This window comes from Littorina saxatilis, linkage group LG6 (assembly GCF_037325665.1).
Source record: "Littorina saxatilis isolate snail1 linkage group LG6, US_GU_Lsax_2.0, whole genome shotgun sequence".
Taxonomy (NCBI): Eukaryota; Metazoa; Mollusca; class Gastropoda; order Littorinimorpha; family Littorinidae; genus Littorina; species Littorina saxatilis.
This window is the reverse complement of record NC_090250.1, coordinates 47,161,841-47,182,218: the sequence shown is the minus strand read 5'-3', so window position 1 is coordinate 47,182,218 and position 20,378 is coordinate 47,161,841. Positions and strand designations below refer to the sequence as shown.

General features: G+C 43.8%; 1 protein-coding gene across 2 annotated transcripts in view; it reads left to right on the top strand.

The window, feature by feature from the left end:
* The first annotated feature begins 485 nt into the window (after nt 1-485).
* LOC138969362 (glutamate receptor ionotropic, kainate 3-like) overlaps nt 486-20,378 on the top strand; it is a 96,822-nt gene continuing 76,929 nt past the window's right edge. For both annotated transcript variants that reach the window (XM_070342136.1, XM_070342135.1), the window contains exon 1: nt 486-958. The gene's annotated coding sequence lies outside the window, so the exon portion shown is untranslated. The remainder of the gene's footprint in view (nt 959-20,378) is intronic.

Sequence of the window (20,378 nt, the reverse complement as noted above, 5' to 3'; positions counted from 1 at the left end):
TTATTCACTTTGCTGATGTGAATTCGAGATAAGACTTCCATCATAAATGGTAGATGCCTTGCTTCATATGCTTACAGGTTTGGCACTCTTGGGGGAAAAACCGATGTTTACATGATGATGACACTTTTTAGCCTTGACTCTGAATGACACTTCCGTTCAGTCAGTACCAGACGTCATTGCTGTGTCATCAGAACTAGAAAGGGAAATGTTTACTGACTGCGGTGAGGCCAATTCGAGATCAAACTGAGAACATGACAGGTGCCATGTGGTTTACAGACTGGGCAGGACGTTTTTGAGGAAAACACGTACTTTACTTGATGGTCACACTATATAGTCCAGCCTTGAAAGACATTTCCGTTTCAAAGCGTTCAAAGTAAGTAAATTTCCGAAAATTATATAAAAATAAAATGATAATGAGAGCTTATATAGCGCGAACCACAGTAAACTATGCTCTCCGCGCTTTACATATTAACTATGAATAAAACCATACTAATTAAACATCAACAGAAATAACAAGAAGCCATAGCTAAACCCATGCATGGACACAAACAAGGACCTCTTCGATTGACTTACACATAACAAAAAATTCCCGTCAGAGCAAAGCTCTAGTTTAAGCTTCGCTTCAATAATACGGCCCGGGCGACACGCATTCAAGCTGTTAACTTGTGTTGTGGCTCGCCGCGCACACCCCAGCTAGTGTTGGGCTCATCTCTGGTGATGATAGTCTACTGGCGTCGGCGGTAGTAGTCGTCGTCACATTAGAACTAGCAATGCGATGAGAAAGTGAAGGCGGTAGTCAGTGTAACTAGTGTGAATGTGTGTGAGGCTTGACTTTCTGTGGCGATCTGCATGCTGCAAGCAGCTGTCAGAAGTGGGATTGAAAACACATCACTGAACCGCGGGGGTCTATTTGGGTGCGCGTTGGTTCGGTGCGCCGAGACGAGGCCATGAAGACAAGGTTAGTTGTTTTGTCAGATGCTGCTGTTTCCTTCTTATATTCCGGCTTCTGTTTTTTAAGGGGATGTTGGTGGGGGTAAAGGGGGGGGGGGTCAAGGGGTAGGGTTTGGGGAATGTAAGGGTTAGAGTGATAGAGAGAGAGTCCCTGTGTGTGTGTGTGTGTGTGCGTGTGTGTGTGTGTGTGTGTGTGTGGTGTGTGTGTGTGTTTGTGCGTGCGTTCGTGCGTGCGTGCGTGTGTTCGTGTGTATGTGTGCGTGCGTGCGTGTGTGTGTGGGTGTGTGTGTGTGCGTGTGTCTGTGTGTGTGAGTGGTTGTGTGAGTGTGTTTGTGTGTGTGTTTGTGTGTATATGTGTGCGTGCGAGCGTGCGTGTGTGTGTGTGTGTATGTGTGTGTGTGTGTGTGCGTGTGTATGTGTATATGTGCGTGTGTGTGTGTGTGTGTGTGTGTGTGTGTGTGTGTGTGTGTGTGTGTGACTGTCTGTTTGTCAGTCTGTATGTTTGTCGGTCTGTCTGTCTGACTGACTGTCTGTCTGTCTGTCTGTCTGTATGACTGTCTGTCTGTCTGTCTCTGTCTCTGTCTCTCTCTCTCCCATTTTCTAATCTTCTGTACACCCATTCTTTCATTGATTTATTCGTTCAGTGATTTCACTGCCTGACAGTCTGTTCAAGTACGACAAATTGACTGAATGCTTTAATCGCGCTTTATAAATTACTTGACTTATTTTGTTCTTTCCTGTTTTTCGTTCTGTTCTTCCTTTCTTGCTTTCCATTATCATTAACTCGTTAGTTGGGCGAACATTTCCGTTCATAAAAAAAAGCGGCTATGTGCACATTAACACTTTTTGCTACAAACAGCATACTTTTAACAGTAATCAGACATTGACATAAACGCCCGAGATAATCTACATGCACTTATCCATTATTCATCTATTTGGACCTAACAGCCATGCCTGAGAGCTCTTTAAAGGCTCGGGATTATCCACTAAGCTTAGACTCCTGCGTCATCGTGTTGTGACTGGAAAAACTATAATTAGCCCACAATCTATGCTACTTTATCGGGGGACAAAAGACTCTTGGGAAGTGATGTTTATCAGAGCATCACTTGCTCTATGAGGACGGTAATTTTACGGCACTAGTCCAGCATTGCACAAGAATAAGAAAGTCACTCGGTCCGCCTGTCGGGTGCATAATGGATTAATATAGCAATAATGAAAGACATGGGAGGGAAAGAGCGAGAGAGAGAGAGAGAGAGAGAGAGAGAGAGAGAGAGAGAGAGAGAGAGAGAGAGAGAGAGAGAGAAGGAAGAGAGAAAGAAAGAGAGAGAGAATGAGAGAGAGAGAATGAGAGAGAGAGAAAGAGAGAGAGAGAAAGAGAGAGAGAGAGAGACAGAGAGGAAGAGGAAGAGAAAGAGAGAGACAGAGACCGAGGCAGAGACAGAGAGAGAGAAAGAGAGAGAGAAAGAGAGAGAGAAAGACAGAGAGAGAGAGAGAGAGAGAGAGAGAGAGAGAGAGAGAGAGAGAGAGAGAGAGAGAGAGAGAGAGAGAGAGAGAGAGAGAGAGAGAGAGAGAGAGAGAGAGGAAGAGAAAGAGTCAGAGAGACAGAGAGAGAGAGGAAGAGAAAGATGGAGAGACAGAGAGAGGAGGCAGAGAGAGAGAGAGAGAGAGAGAGAGAGAGAGAGAGAGAGAGAGGAAGAGAAAGAGACAGAGAGAGACAGAGAGAGAGAGTGTAGCTTAGTTTGAAATGAGCCTAAACTTTTCTCCTTGATATGTACATCCCTGCACAGTGCGTCATCTTTCATTAAACACACGAAAAAAACAATGAATTAACCACGTAATGGCCTACTTCTGCTTTTACGATAATGCGCATGTGCAGCAGCAGCAATCTACTTATGGCAACCCTCTCGCCAAGAGAAACGCGACTAGCAACCCATCCGACCCATTCTATAATGCAAATGAGACATATACAATCTTAGCATCCCATTCTTTTTCTTATTACATTTAGTCAAGTTTTGACTAATTAATGTTTTAACATAGAGGGGGAATCGAGACGAGGGTCGTGGTGTATGTGTGTCAGTCTGTCTGTGTGTGTGTGTGTGTGTCTGTGTGTCTGTGTGTCTGTGTGTCTGTGTGTGTCTCTGTGTGTGTGTCTCTGTGTGTGTCTCTGTGTGTGTGTAGAGCGATTCAGAGTAAACTACTGGACCGATCTTTATGAAATTTTACATGAGAGTTCCTGGGTATGATATCCCCAGATGTTTTTTTCATTTGTTGGATACATTTATTTGATGACGTCATATCCGGCTTAATACATGATAATGTGTATGGCCATTAGGTCGACGTATTCGTGAATGCTTTGTTTTGTCAAAAAAGAACAGTTCCAAGGCCTTTTTTGTGCTTTTTGATTCTGGATTTTGAAACGCTAACAGTCTATTTGTTGTGGATAGTTGTAGACATATCACTCCAAGGGGGAAACCTAGCGGGTCAGTGCGTCTTTTCCGCGCCCCTCCCCACACCTTTAGTCCACTTCTCACCCATAACTGTACTTACAGCACCTAGCATCTTTGATTCAGAGTACTCAGATCAAGGGCAGGGGCACTCAAACTTGTTCAACCGACCTGAATGAATGTCTTCATTGTGTGCATACTTGGTCAACTTGGCAATCACGACACTTTTGTTCTAATAAGCGGGTGATCATTGGAATATGGGTGGATAAGCGTTCTTCTGAAAAGCGTTGCACTTGTGGCACGGAACTCGACCCTCTTGACCGTTCTGAATTTTGGCGGTTCTGTAATGGCCTTTTAGAGTAAGATTTTTTGGAATAACACAGCAGTCGTACATTGATGTTGAAAGACACAAAGATTCTACGCAATTACACGTACAAAGCTAAATATAAAGAGTGTTCAGAGCCTGGGAGGTTTCATTGATTTGTACTGTTCCTTGCTTTATTTGTTTGCGTGGAAAGATGGACCAATGTTTGCTTGATGCTGTTTACTAGCTCGTTTTATTTTGTCCTAGTTGGTTGTTAACTGTTTGGTTAACCATGGTGAATAAAACCATGCACACTCAACAACAAAAGTTGTTGACAAATGAAACTGAGACAACCGGTCCATATTACCCACCTTTACAAAGGCAATTTCTTTTCTTTCTTTATTTGGTGTTTAACGTCGTTTTCAACCACGAAGGTTATATCGCGACGGGGAAAGGGGGGAGATGGGATAGAGCCACTTGTCAATTGTTTCTTGTTCACAAAAGCACTTCTGTGAGGTTACCCTCATGGACTATATAAAATCTTATCCTTATCTTATCCTTATCCACTAATCAAAAATTTGCTCCAGGGGCTTGCAACGTAGTACCTTACTGGGAGAATGCAAGTTTCCAGTACAAAGGACTTAACATTTCTTACATACTGCTTGACTATAATCTTTACAAAAATTGACTATATTCTATACAAGAAACACTTAACTAGGGTAAAAGGAGAAACAGAATCCGTTAGTCGCCTCTTACGACATGCTGGGGAGCATCGGGTAAATTCTTCCCCCTAACCCGCGGGGGGAACAAATGGAATTGTTTCTGAACTCTTTTGCAGAGAGAACATCTGCGCGTATTCTACATTTTTAATGACAGACGTATGGGACACGGCTGTTTTTCGTTCAATTGATTTTCTATTGTTTGTTCTTCAACTGAACCGCACAGTTAATGACCTGTTTTACTGTGACGTCATTTGACCACTTCAAAGCGTCATCATGCATACTTCATGACTGAACCACTGTGCCTGCACCGTGAACGAACGCCTTTTAACTCCTAAGAGAAAGAAAGGTTCTTTGTGTCCATTCACTGTTTTACCTGAGACATTGTGGGTGTGTACCTTTTGTGCGTTCCTAATGTGGACAATACTACCGGGAAACATTTCAAATTAAATTATTCACACACACACACACACACACACACACACACACACACACACACACACACCCACACACCACACACACACACACGCGCGCACACACGCACGACACCCCCCCCACACACACACACACACACGCGCGTGCGCACACACACACACACACATACACACACACGCACACACGCACGCACACACACTCACACACACACACACATGCACACACACACACACACACACACACACACACACACACACACAGTTCAGTGTACATGTACTCCATCTTACGCCAGCGATAGATACTTGCATTTCTAAATGAGAGATTTTAACAATAGAACAGTAAATGCCGTGTCCAAATTCCCCTCTCGCTTGCGGTAAAAAAATCAAAAACCCTAGCACAGGTCGATGGTCCTTATTAAGCACATTACAAGAAGTTCAAAATATTTGACTCGCAAAACAAGAAAACCAGAGAATATAACATGGATTTAAATCCGATAAATGACTTAATGCATCAACACATTCCAACTCACCACAGCAAGCAGTCCAGTGTGTTGAGTTTTGGTATGTGCGACATCAAGCGATGAAAGGCATTGCAATTACGGAACTTGAAGTGTCTTGTAACAGATAAAGGGATTTATCCTACATACGCGAGAGAGACACTCGTGAGATAATAATCGTTCAAATCACACGTGTGTATATCATGTAAATGAGGTCATGTGAAGCAAGTCTGGCAGGGACCTGTTTTTCCACTGCTTATGATGCCAAAGTCACCTAGACAAACGTCATTATAGAAAAAAAAAAATACATTGCGCTCGCTAATTACCCTCGATGATTATTTAGAACTAACACGTCACGCCACACTTTCAGAGTGACGTTTCTTTGCTTTGACGTAATAGATTGCACGAGGCTTTGGAAGAGATCGAGGTTCCAAAACAAGCGTCTTCAATTTAGCTGCCTCGACTGTAGGACATTTCTAGTGAAATACATAGAGAATACTACATGGCTTGCTTTACACGAGTTGTTTTTTTAAATATTGAACTGCGAGCGAAAGCGAACTGTTCACTATTTGAAAAAGCAACGAATGTAAATCTGGTACGAAACAGCAAGCCATGTAGTATTCTGTTTATCCTACATACTGTACTTACGTGTATTTTACTGAAAATGTCATGCAGTCGAGGCAGCTAAATTGAAGACGCTTGTTTTGGAACCTCGATCTCTTCCAAAGCCTCGTGCAATCTATTACGTCAAAGCATGACCTCATTAACATGATATACACACGTGTGATTTGAACGATTATTATCTCACGGGTGTCTCTCTCACGTATGTAGGATAAACGTAAGTACAGTATGTAGGATAAACATAATACTACATGGCTTGCTGTGTCGTACCAGATTTACACTCGTTGCTTTTTCAAATAGTGAACAGCTCGCTTTCGCTCGCAGTTCAATATTTAAAAAAACAACTCGTGTAAATCTGGTACGACACAGCAAGCCATGTAGTATTCTCTATATTGTTCACGGAGGACCAACAAAAACTACGACGTGATTTGCACTGTAAATAAGCGTACACGGATGTGACACGGATTAGTGCATTTGCACACAAATAGCTGACCAGTTAAAGAAAAGTTACATTACTGTTCTTATAACATGTTAGCAGTGTTGGCTCTGTCTTTCTCGCGCGAATAAACAATGCTTGCAAAATGATGGGTATTCTGGACCAGCGAATATTACGGACCATCTCATGTTTAACATGATATCGATACACAAGCGGAGTGAAGCTGACTATGCTCTCAGAGTATAGTGTGGGGAACCCAATGGGCAAACGAGTTCACACGTTAAAAAAAATAAAAAAATAAAATAGGAACGCTGAAGAAGAAAAAGAAGATACACAAGTGCTCACGAGGATGAGGATGAGGATGAGGATGAGGATGACGAGGGCAGGCAAATGGAGGATGTCTGGTATAGCCTATTGCACGTTAGTGCGTGGCGGCCACCCTGTCTCCGCCTTCGGGTTTTCTCGCTATCTTCTAACCCTAAGAGGAGGAAGGGGCAGGCAAATGGAGGAAGTCTGGAATAGTCTAGTGCACATCAGTGCGTAGCGGTCACCCTGTCCCTGTCTTCGGGTTTTCTTGCTGTACCGCATAACATATTAAATCTCCTTTTCATAACAAGAACGGACGGTAAGGACCAGTGAATAGCAAGACATAGCTACCAGATCCTTATTGTAAAAGACACTCATTCCAGGCGTGTAGGAATAAATTGAGATGAGATCTTGCCGAAACTAGTAAAGTAGGGTGGGGTGGGGAGGGGTATGGGGATCCGTTGCCCTTTATTTCGATGTCTTCATGGAATTTTGGCGTAACTCGTTTGTGACAGCTTTTCAGGAGATTATTTTTATTATGAAATGTTGTTGTTGTTGTTGTTGTTTTTGTTGTGTGGGCGCGCGCGCGTGTGTGTGTGTGTGTGTGTGTGTGTGTGTGTGTGTGTGTGTGTGTGTGTGTATGTGTGTGTGTGTTTGTGTGTGTGTGTGTGTGTGTGTGTGTGTGTTTTTTTCTTGTTTTGCTGTGAGTTTTCATAAAAGCCGTCGCCTTTTATTTGTAATATAGCATATAATATGAGATACAGTTGTTTTTGTGGGGTTTTGATTTGCTGTGAATGTTCATAGTCGCCCTCAAGTGAAGATCCCGAAAGGTCGAGCTAGCATGATTGCCCTATCACATCGACAGATCCATCCCTGTGACATACCATACATGACATGCGGTCTTCGTCTTCCTACCCCGTTCGGGGTGCACACAACATCCGCCACCCCCCCCCCCCCCCCCCCCCCCTCCCATGCAGGCCTATAAGCCGACTCCGCCACTGTAGATATTTTAATGGACAGTGTTTATCATTGATAATGAGATGTCTCGGCGTGGTGCCACGTTAGTTCCAGCCTATCTTGATGTCTTTCTTGCGACCTCTAGCTTGAATTGATGAGGACCCCCCTCCCCCTCCCGGTTCCCTGCGCCACTGCCATCGGTTGCGAGGAGAAGTTTATCTTTCTGGTTGTTCACAGAAGCAGCAGCTGCTGTTGTAGCAAGGCTTGGACAAACATATGTGAACAATTGCACGGGCTAAAGTAAGCAGTTGTTATGTCTGGTTGTGGTGATGACCGATCATTTATGATAATAATAATAATAATAATAATAATAAACTCGGAGGCAAAAGAAACGCAAATAAAGGATGCGTTAATTAAACCTTTATGGACTTGACATAAAAAGAAAATCATGATACTAGCATGTTCTGCACGTGTTGTTTTAGCGGTCTTATCTTGTCAGAACCGTGTTTGCCGTTATCTGGGTCACACGTGAGGTCTTGTTGACGGGGATCCCAAACCGTCATGGGGACCACTTTCAGCACATGCAGAATGTGGAAAAGCAGCTTTTCGTGTTCAGAGTGTTCAGGCAAGCCTACAGTACTCACAAAACTGTTTACAACATTCATTTCTGCGACACAGGAGCGATGCCGAGACTATCACCAGATCAGCGCCAACAGGCGATCGGGAGACTTGATGCCGGACAATCAGTTCAGCAAGTTGCTAGGGCATTTGGAGCAAATGTCACCACGGTTTATCGCCTGCAGCAACGTTTTCATGCCACTAACAGTACCTGCGACTTACCAGGACGTGGCAGACCCCGGGTAACAACTGCCCGACAAGATCGCCATCTTGTCCATCAACACCAGCGAGATGCATTCGAATCTGCCGCCAACACAGCCCGTAACACATGCGGGGTGCATGGACAACCCGTCAGTGCCAGAACTCTACGCCGACGCCTTGGTGGGCAGAACCTGGTAAATCGGCGTCCTGCTCGACGTCCTGTCTTGACAGCTCAGCATCGCCTGGATCGTCTAGCCTGGGGCCAGCAGCATGCCCACTATCGCTATCGGGACTGGCGGAGGGTTATTTTTTCGGACGAGAAGCGCTTTTGCCTGGAACCTGGCGATGGGCGTGTCCGGATCTGGAGAAGACCTGGACAGCGGTTTGCTAACAATAACATCCTGCAGCATGATCGATGGGGAGGTGCCAGCGTCATGATATGGGGCGCCATTGGTGTCAATTATAGCGAGTAGGACCTGTCGTCTTTCAGAACGTCGGCCAAGGTCGTGGGAATGGTGTCAATGCAGATCGCTACATCAATCAAGTCCTGCGTCCCTATGTGGTTCCATTTGTCCAGAGGTACTGGAACTGCCTGTTCCAGCAAGACAATGCCCGTCCCCATACTGCACGTGCTACCCAGGACAGGTTGCGTCACAACAGCGTGAACATTCTGCCTCATCCTGCTCGATCTCCGGATCTCAACCCAATCGAACCCTTTTGGGACATCATGCAAAGAAGGATTAATGCCCTTGCCCGGAGACCCCGCACAGCAGCAGAACTGCGTGCTGCCGTGTCCCAGTTGTGGGCTCAGGTCCCTCAGCAGCAAATTAATCAACTCGTCCTCTCCATGTACCGGAGGTGCGCCACAGTCATCAACGCCCAGGGAGGAGCAACACGCTATTGACTTTCAACAGTCTTCCAACAGTGTTCAGTGGAACATGGCACGTCATGCTCTCATCCCAATACACTTTTCCGTATGGTTTTTGTATCGGTCAATTCGTTTCCTTGTTATTGTTAACCCAAAATAATTAATTCGACATTAAAATTCATGGGTAACCCATCTTCACTGCAGCATTTGCGTTTCTTTTGCCTCTGAGTTTACTAATAATAATTGTCAGTAAGTACTGGTGTCACATGACTGATGTGAACCAGTTGATTGGCTAATGGCAATGTACTAAAACTGTTAGCGCACTCTTGGAGTGCGCTAACTTTTCCACAGAGCGTATTCTTCCGCCCTTTGCCTAAGCGAGACTGTGCTCTCATCCTCAGAATTAATTAATGACATGTAGCTTATATTCTCCACAATACCAAATGACCATAAATTCCCTGCTTCTCAATTAAAGCAGAAGTGGTTTTTTTTTCTGACAGATTGCATGTGCCGGTGCCACAGTGCCACTGATCTAAAAATAGAAGCCGCTGTGTTTCATCTCATTTTCGCCGACTAGCATAGATTCTTCTCATATGCCGTGTTAGTGGCATGTAGCTTATCATCCACATTACCAAATGATGAGTTAGTATACAATTCCCAGAGGCTAACAGAAAACACAAGTGTTATTCCGATAACGTACCAGCTAGACCAGCATTTAGAAGTGGACTGACTCGATCGACTCTGTCATACGTAGCAGACTACACTGAAATACGACTCCATCAGTTCAGTAAATGAATGGTTTCCGAATTATTATTCCAAGGCAATGTAATCGGAATCTAAAACGTGTAGGGTTTAGAACGTTCTTACCATGTATAAGACTTATTACCAGCCTGTCTCATGCGTGCAGACTCAGTGCAGCGTGACGAGCAATTTTTGTTTTTGAAATGAGGCTGCAGTGCTTCGATTGCCCTAGCCTAGCAGACGACATAAACCCCGCTCAGCAAATTAACATGAAGGGAAAATGTGAACGAAAAAACAATGGGGATATAATACGTGTAGGGTTCAGAGCATTCTTACCGTTCATATTTTTTACCAGACTCCCCGATGAGTGTAGATACAACACGAGAAACATACCACATTTATTTTGAACATGTGCTATAACCGTCGACTGTCCTGGGAGTCAATTCAAGGGGCATCACTCTGCACAGTCAATCCGTCGAAGCTCGTCTGAAGGTTTTGAATCGCAAATAACTAAGAGCACAGTCCTTTCTCCGATATCAAATAAGGTCTATATGAAAGATCATCACTTTTTAGCTTTACGCTACACTGGAATTTACCAACAGAAATTAAAACAAGAGTTTGCGTGTGACGAAAGCACGACACACTTGAGACAGCCCACACAAACGGAGATCTTACACGACCTGACCACACAGTTATGCCTATCCAAATGCGCGTAGCAAAATGTGCGTTTTGAATCTTCTTTTTTCTTTGGCGGTACTGACAATATCGTTATTGAAACAATCCCAGTGCACTAAGGACAGGGTGGCCGAGTGGTAAACGCACTTGCTTCGGAAGCGAGAGGTTGCGAGTTCGACCCTGGGTCAGGGCGTTAGCAATTTTCTCCCCCCTTTCCTAACCTAGGTGGTGGGTTCAAGTGCTAGTCTTTCGGATGAGACGAAAAACCGAGGTCCCTTCGTGTACACTACATTGGGGTGTGCACGTTAAAGATCCCACGATTGACAAAAAGGTCTTTCCTGGCAAAATTGTGTAGGCATAGATACAAATGTCCACCAAATACCCGTGTGACTTGGAATAATAGGCCGTGAAAAGTAAATATTCGCCTCAATTGGCTTGAGATTTACTGGCCGATGTGAATGCGTGATATATTGAGTAAAAAATTCCATCTCACACGGCAGAAATTAATATGTAAAGCGCTTAGAGAACGTCAAGCGCTATATAAATCGCCCCATACATACATACTAAGGGATTTATAGAGCAAATCTCGAAAATAATCATTGACTGCGTTCAATAATGAATTTTCTCGATTTGCTCTATAAATCCCTTAGTGCACTGGGATGTCTCAATAACTTAAATAATGCGGATATCTATATGGCCCAAAATAATCCTGATACAGTTCTAACCGCCTCACAAAAACACACATAAATACATTATTCTGTACACAATTCAAAATCAAATAATATTAAACATTGAAAGAAACTAATGCAATTGACACAGTTTTCAATGCACATTCATGAATTTTAAAGTACAAAGCACACAAGTAAAAATAGTTTTAGTACAAAATGAGCTCAGCCACTATCGCTGATCAGCAGTGGTCTTGCACTTCGGTGGTTACCTCCTCACTTCACACCCCTCTACCGGGAAACTTCATTTTCAAATCCTCCGAAGCTGAGGTGCGGCTGTCGATATAGTGGGGTGATAGAAAACGGCCATGCACGGATTATTATGTTACGTTTGGATGACAGTGTCGTTTTTTTTGCACCAGCGAGTGGCCCAGAGCGTACGCACAACAACTACAAACCGGTTTCGGCAGCAATACAATTGCTCAAAGAACTGTCGCCCTTCCTTCTGGTCACCCCTTCCCCTTTCTGTAGCCGGCATGCCAGATACTGAATTATGCTGATCCCTCTGGTCACCCCTTCCCCTTTCTGTAGCCCGCATGCCAGATACTGAATTATGCTGATCCCTCTGGTCACCCCTTCCCCTTTCTGTAGCCGGTATGCCAGATACTGAATTATGCTGATCCCTCTGGTCACCCCTTCCCCTTTATGTAGCCGGCATGCCAGATACTGAATTATGCTGATCCCTCTGGTCACCCCTTCCCCTTTATGTAGCCGGCATGCCAGATACTGAATTATGCTGATCCCTCTGGTCACCCCTTCCCCTTTCTGTAGCCGGTATGCCAGATACTGAATTATGCTGATCCCTCTGGTCACCCCTTCCCCTTTCTGTAGCCGGCATGCCAGATACTGAATTATGCTGATCCCTCTGGTCACCCCTTCCCCTTTCTGTAGCCGGCATGCCAGATACTGAATTATGCTGATCCCTCTGGTCACCCCTTCCCCTTTATGTAGCCGGCATGCCAGATACTGAATTATGCTGATCCCTCTGGTCACCCCTTCCCCTTTCTGTAGCCGGTATGCCAGATACTGAATTATGCTGATCCCTCTGGTCACCCCTTCCCCTTTCTGTAGCCGGTATGCCAGATACTGAATTATGCTGATCCCTCTGGTCACCCCTTCCCCTTTCTGTAGCCCGCATGCCAGATACTGAATTATGCTGATCCCTCTGGTCACCCCTTCCCCTTTCTGTAGCCCGCATGCCAGATACTGAATTATGCTGATCCCTCTGGTACCCGGAGGTGTTAAACCCCGACAAAAGTTCGGAAACAGCATGGAACATGAGCTCTGTAATCGAACGTTATTCGCCATGGCACTTAATTTGTTAGCACGTGACATTTGAAATATTACATGTATGACCTCTGCGACCCAAGATCCTGTACGAACCGGAAAGTAGTAAATAGGTATTGGGCAGGTGGGCCCAAGGGCACCGAGTATGAGGGACACCCTTCCCCCCCCCTCCCCCTGCTCCATCCACCTCAACTCTCGACCTTCCCTCCCCGGAACAATGTCCCGAAGGGACAAGGGTGGCTAAATAGTGAGTACTTTAATCTCCTGCCAGCTCTAATATTAGCAGGAATAAATGCATAGCCTTACAGCATCTAATGGACCCCCATGAACAGAACTGGGGACGATGAAGAGTAAGTCGGATCAATTCCTGCCCTTCTTTTGTTTTGCTTTCTGTTGGTTCCGGCCATTAGCGGGGATCTACAAACCAGAAACCACCTACCCGCGGTACTAAACAATCATCGCCACCACTCTCTCACATTATCCCTGTACCAGTATTGTTCACCGAGCTTTTTAGTCAGAGGCGGGTTGTCGGCGATTCCTGCTTCATTTGCCAGGTCAACAAGAACAAAATAAGAAAAAAATGAAGAAAAAAAAAGCGATTGGGGGAGGGAGGGAGTGATCAGTTGTTGGTTTACGCCCTGGTTATTATAGTTCATTGGTCAGGTTCGGCCGGCCGGCGAAGTCAATGTATCGAGCAGTTACTGATGGGTAATCTTTGGTGGGGTACGGAATTTTGTGCTGCCGATTCCCACAAATCCTCATGACCTTGACCTTGACCTTGTCGTGTTCTCTTGGAACGGAGTCATCAATCAGGCCTGACCATTCTGACCATTTTAAATTCTTCTTTTTCTACTTCATGCACTCTGCCTTTGTTTTCACTTCGTCCTACTTATACTAACATTGGTGAAGCTTACATGTACATGCTCTATTACATATTTGAGTTCGTATATATATTCCCACGGGTTATAGAAAACTTCTAGCTCTCAAGATGTCTTTTGGAATTTTTAAGGTTGAATTTTGCAGAAAATGTCTCCAAATTGGCGGCTTAAGCACCTTATCTTTAATCTCATGGCAATATTTGAAGCAGGAGGTTTGTTTCAGAAAAATACGCCTCTTGCAAATACCCCATCCCCCCCGGGCCCCCCCCCCAAAAAAAAACCGCATAGTCACCTGCAAAGGATCTCTGCAGCGCCAGGTCAAAAAGCAGAGACTTTGTGAAAATGAATCACTTGCCGTAAACCACCCCCCATAACTGTCTTTTGAGTGAAGAGGTTTCACGCCTTCCAGTGCCTTCGCGGAACACCCCTTTCCCCGAGTACATCACTAAGCGTTCCAGGTGGACGAGTGCCAGATGTCATGGAGGCTCTGAGAAAATGTGAGTGCGATGTTTGACCATAGTAAAAGCTTGTCTGCTACGGCGAAAGCATAGGCGCAGTTTTTGCGCGACGACTCCGAGGCCATAACCGAAATAAAGCAATTAACACTGTCGGTTAACATTATTGCTGTGAACTGCACAGAACACGTGATAAATTCAATTTCGCATGAAAATGGTAACCTTAGGCTATGTCGCTGGTACGCCGCATGTGTTCGCTGCAGGGTCCAGGTCGCAGATGGTCGCTGCCAATGGTAATGGACCTGAACAGGTATTGGGAATGAGAGGCCACGGGGTTGGTGGGGAGAGACGGTCCGAGTCTTTAGCATACAAGTCAAGCATAGTTAGATCAAGGCCTCAACTCTTCTTCCATTGTATTTACCTGTGCCACCAAAGAGCTTAACGGACGTAGAGAATTTAATTCTGAGGAAGCACACTCTGCGGCAGCCAGACCTCTGGTCGCCCTCCTCCTTCATTCTCCTATTCATTTTAATGAGCACTACTACCCGCTCTCGAGCAAATTCTTCTGATGCCCATTTTCTCCCCCTCGCCCCCCTACCCCTTTCTACCATACCACCCGACCACAGATCCCCAAACCCCCTCGGTCCTGCCATTTTGCCTGCTATCAACAGTAAGGTTTGCGTGCACTCTCGGCGTCTGGGAGTCCGTGTTAAAGTTCTTGTCAATTAGGACAATGTTATAGAGTATAACAATTAGACAATTTATTTATCGTTCCCCAGGAGGTCCATTAGGATCAGCAGTAGGCTACACAAGGTGCTGGAAGCCGACTGGAAATGTAGGGGTCGAATATTTGATAATCTTGTCAGCTGAAAGCCAACTGAGATCGTGTGTGGTTTTGCTGCCAGATACAAGTTGACTGGAGGGTGATGATTTGATCAGGTCTGAGCCGCTTGAGACGAGTGTTGGCGATGGTTACAGGTGTTAGTCGATCTATGGGGAGTGATCTTCATTCCGACCGGTCATAGCATACATATAAGGACTCGGTCACACTAACACAGTGCAGCACTAATTTTGTTTGGTCACGGCGAACAGACAGAAAGAGAAAGTTGCGGAAGTGTGGGTTCCGAGCATTGAACAGTTTTGTCCGGAGGTTCCTTGCTGGTAAGTCGAAAGATTTTTTCTCTGTGACAGTTTTAATTGACTTTTGATGTCTTTCCTATCTTGCTTTATAAAAGAAATGTTTTGCTCCATTTAGGATTCTTCTTTTTCTTTCCTTCCTTCTTGTTCTTTTTTTTTTTGCGTGTTCGTTTCAGTTCTTGTTCCAGCTTGTTCGCATGTTTTTCTACCCGAGAGAGAGAGAGACTCTGAGAGAGAGAGAGAGAGAGAGAGAGAGAGAGAGAGAGAGAGAGAGAGAGAGAGAGAGAGAGGGAGACAGAGAAGGAGACAGAGAGAGAGAGAGAAACAGAGAGAGAGACAGAGAGAGAGAGAGAGAGAAAGAGAGAGAAGGAGAGAGAGAGAGAGAGAGAGAGAGAGAGACAAACAGAGAGACAAGCGGAGACAAACAGACAGACAGACAAGACAGACAGGCAGACAGACAGACGGAGAGACAGACAGACGGAGAGACAGAGACGTCGACCGAGAGAGTCAAATGTCTTTCTTGTTTTTACACTAACAGTGTGTGAATAAACAAAAATTAAATGTCGCTCATTGCGTAACCAATCATTCCATGCGGGATTGCTGATTAATGGGATACACTCATCTATGTTGCTCCTATCAGGGGTATTTTGCAGACAAAGCGTTTTTGCGTTTGTCATGCTGGTGCACTTTGATGATTAAGCAAGGTCTCGGAACCGCAGTGAATGCATTTGTTAGCACTAAGGTCGATGACACAAATAATTATTTCGTTCGATGGAATTCGTTACCAGGTAAGTCACCAGACGTTTGCTGTGGCTTGAACTATGTCTGCTGAATTATTCCGTAGATTTTATTTTCGGTTCTGACGGTTATTTTTAGTACCGTTCACTTTCGTCTTTTGTACCATTCGTTCATATTTTGTATTTGATTTAGTTCATGGATTTGGTAAAACTTAATTAAAGATGTTCGCGTACTGTACCGCCACTGCCAGAAAGCAAATAAAAAGTTAGAGTAGTTCTTGGTACACATCACGCTAACATTGTCGCGATTCTTGTTCATACAGAGATATAAAGAGTTGTTTTGCATCGGAATACCACGAATTCTGGTCTCAGTACTTAAGTTAGTTGAGGATTATCAGTCCCCTAAACTATAGCATCGGGAGGCTGTCGTGAAAATGTGGCTATGTTTTATCACATACTCCGGAGACCCCTCAATCACAGTGAATATCGGCCCACATCACTTGTGATATTTGATGAGGACTATATAACAACCATACTTTGCACTATTGTCAAGAGGTTTGCCAAAGTGGGCCCGCATTAATGACTACTCCCTTGTGACCTTTGGCTCTGTTTTGGGATGCGCAGACTCAGTCGGTGAAACAAAGGGTAGCCTACTTCCGGGTACTTTTGTTTGTGTCTTATTTGTTATCTGCTGCTTTCCCTTTGTCGAGGATTACGCGTCACACTTATCCCAACCCCCACCATCCCACTCCAGCGTGGTGTTTCCGTAAATGTGTGAGGATATCCCCAGATTTTTGTTCTCCGGCTTTTTATAAAAGATGAGACGGCACTGGCACGACCTCATTTTCAATGACATTTTGTTCGAACATTCTTTGACTCAGTCGACGTACAGACTATGGTTTTGCATTTCAGCTGGGAAGCTTAAGAATGAAGGATAATTTTGTTCATTAAATTGTGGTTAAAATCGATTTTTTGTTAACATTTAAAAATGATTGTATCGTATTCAATATCATCTCCGTAATCCAACAATACATACATATGCTGTGTTTGAATTTAAAGCAATCAAAAACATTCAAGAAAAAAACGTTTTATGCAAATAAGGTTTATTTGGCTTGTGTTCTGAACAAGACAATGTATCAGTGCTGTCTTGGGCGCAGGGTTTTGACCAATCTATAATTTTTATAGGCTTGGTAAAAAAAATGCAGCGCGTTTATTTTTACATTAACCCTTGACTAAAATTTTAGTCAAGTTATGACTAAATGTTTCAACATTGACTGGGAATCGAGATGAGGGTGTGGCGTGTGTGTGTGTGTGTGTGTGTGTGTGTGTGTGTGTGTGTGTGTGTGTGTGTGTGTGTGTGTGTGTGTGTGTGTGTGTGTGTGTGTGTGTGTGTGTGTGTGTGTGTAGCGATTCAGAAAAAAACTACAGGGCCAATCTTCATGAAACTTTACATGAGAGTTCCTGGGTATGATATTTCCAGACATTTAAATTTTGTTGGGGATAAATGTCTTTGATGACGTCATACTCATTTAGGCAGCACTGTCATGCTCTCATTTTTCAACCAAATTGGTTGACATTTTAGTCAAGCAATCTTTGACGAAGTCCGGACTATGGAATTGCATTGCAGCTCCGAAACTAAATAATTAATTAATGAATTTGCTCATTAACGTTGTCATTAAAATCGAATTTTCACAAACAAATTTGACAAGGATTGCATTGTATTCCTAATCAAATTCTGAATCTAAAAATCTATACATATGTCATGTTTACTCTAAAAATGTGATCACAATTAACGAAAATAGGTTAATTGGGATTTGTTAAACCGATCCAAATACGATTCCATCTTATGCTTTACCGTTTTCTGATTTCAAAAACATATAAATATGATATGTTTGTATTAAAACAAGCTCAGAAAGTTAAAAAGAATATAGCAAAGCGCGCTTTCCTGCTTAGCGCAGTACGTTACTTTGCTATACTGGCTTGTCAATTTCACTTCGATTTGCACGTAAAAAGTGAGCGATTTCCTTGCCGCGGGGATTGACGAAGCTGTATTGTCTTGATGAAAAATATGCAGTGTGTTCTGTGAGTTCGACAGATTGACTTAAATGTAATTTCGCCTTACGCGAATTGTTTTTCTTTCTGTAAGGCTCACAAATTGACTAAATGTATTGATTTCGCTTTACACGACTTGTTTTTTTACGTGTTTTTTTTTAACCCACGCGCATGTGGTTTGTTATTGGCCAGAACTCGTGCGAGCTGTGTCCCCTAGATGTCAAAGAAAAGTAGAAGAGATGGCTCCGCATAGCTAGTTTGAGTCACATTAGGCCTAAAAATAATAGGTGTGGTTACGGTAACCCGACCTACCCTATTTTTAGGGGCAGACCCTATAACTTTTTATTACATTTGTCAAAAAAAACCACCAAAAAAACGAGTGCAGAAACCGCAATGAAAGCGAAAGCGCTCGAGTCGCACACTTATTTCCCTGTCAAGTAGGTTTAATTTGTACACATTAAAAAAAAAGTTAAAAAAAAAGTGATTCTTCCTACCCTATATTTTTTGGCTATGTTACCTTAACCACACCTATTTTTGTTTTGGCCTTACACAAGTAACATCGGCATCGGCACCTGCTTCCTTTATATCTCCCCATGATTACGGACTGTCGCTAACTATAATCGCAATCAGTTTAGCTGTTTTTGGAAGCTGCGTGCCATATTATTTTACCCTTTCATGATCAGGCTTGGGAAATTCGTCGTTAGAATTAAGATAGATCGCACCTCAACATCGACATCGGTTGGTGTCGAAAGTAGGCGAAACGTCGACTTGCATCTCAAATCGGCGAAAACTGTGCTATTATATCGACCGGGTTTATTTCGTCGGGGGAAAACGTGACGTATACGACTGTCCTTAATTGACCCCGAAGACGCCTTCGAAAAGACTTTGCGAAGATTCTTTACAAAAAATTCAGTGCTGTAGCTTCGTGCAGCATGCTTCACGAAGTATACTGCACCCCCCGCGGGTTAGGGGGAAGAATTTACCCGATGCTCCCCAGCATGTCGTAAGAGGCGACTAACGGATTCTGTTTCTCCTTTTACCCTTATTAAGTGTTTCTTGTATAGAATATAGTCAATTTTTGTAAAGATTTTAGTCAAGCAGTATGTAAGAAATGTTAAGTCCTTTGTACTGGAAACTTGCATTCTCCCAGTCAGGTAATATATTGTACTACGTTGCAAGCCCCTGGAGCAAATTTTTGATTAGTGCTTTTGTGAACAAGAAACAATTGACAAGTGGCTCTATCCCATCTCCCCCCTTTCCCCGTCGCGATATAACCTTCGTGGTTGAAAACGACGTTAAACACCAAATAAAGAAAGATGGACAGCAACTGATACCTTTTTTTCGCATAGTCGACTTCGCCCAATTAATGACAGGCTATGTAAGGACGGCCTCAAGCTTCCAAAAATACCTAAACTGTTAAGGCCGTTTCTGAAACGTTGTCAGAGAAAATGAATTCTAGCGCAGAAAAGTGGTATTGCATATTGGAGAAGTATGTGGTATAAAGGCGAACTTATTGGACCGCTTAGCTTTGATTTGCGAGATATTTGCTTTAAAGGACCAACATTCCTGTATCGTAAGTCTGCTGTTTGCCACAGACAACCTCCGAATGCATTCCTGTTTCATTTTCCCCTTGCATTGTTCTTGTCATAGCATCTTCCGCCAAGTTTGTTTGCATAAAGTAGCCTTTGTAGTAGAACTAAAGACGAATGCCCTATGTATGTAAGCTAGTTAATTATACGTTATTTGCACTTTTGACCAAAATATGACATTTGCCACAGGTCGAGACAGTCATTGTTCTGCGAGACCGCGCTATTGTTTTATGGTCGACAACGGAACGCTTATATGATTATCTGTCTGAATGATATACGGACTTATTGCATTGCACACTAGAGCGGCTGTCAGACAATTGATGTGTCACGCTCAGGCGGCACTTCGTCACGTTTTTGGAAGTTTTCATTTGATAGCGGCAGCTTACGTAAAGGCGCAGTCCTTCCGGTGGAAACCGTTCTTTTCATTATTTCGTAAAAAAGAGACGAGTGCCAAGGCTTTGAAACAACAATTAATTCACCAACAGATTCCAACTCTGCATCGGAAGTAGACCGGGTGCTGAGTTTTGGTATGTGTCTACAGGGATGACCTGGTCACATGTAAATCCCTGGCTGGGTATGAGATGTTGAGCCGATTCCTTTACACGGGAAGGACGGCGACTTTACAAATAGTGCTAACGATGATTACATGACGATGCACACAGTTTGGGTCTCTGTGGGAATTTTTTGATGCGTCGCAGAAGTTTTAGCTACCAGCTGCTATCCAGAAACCATCTAAACAATGAAAT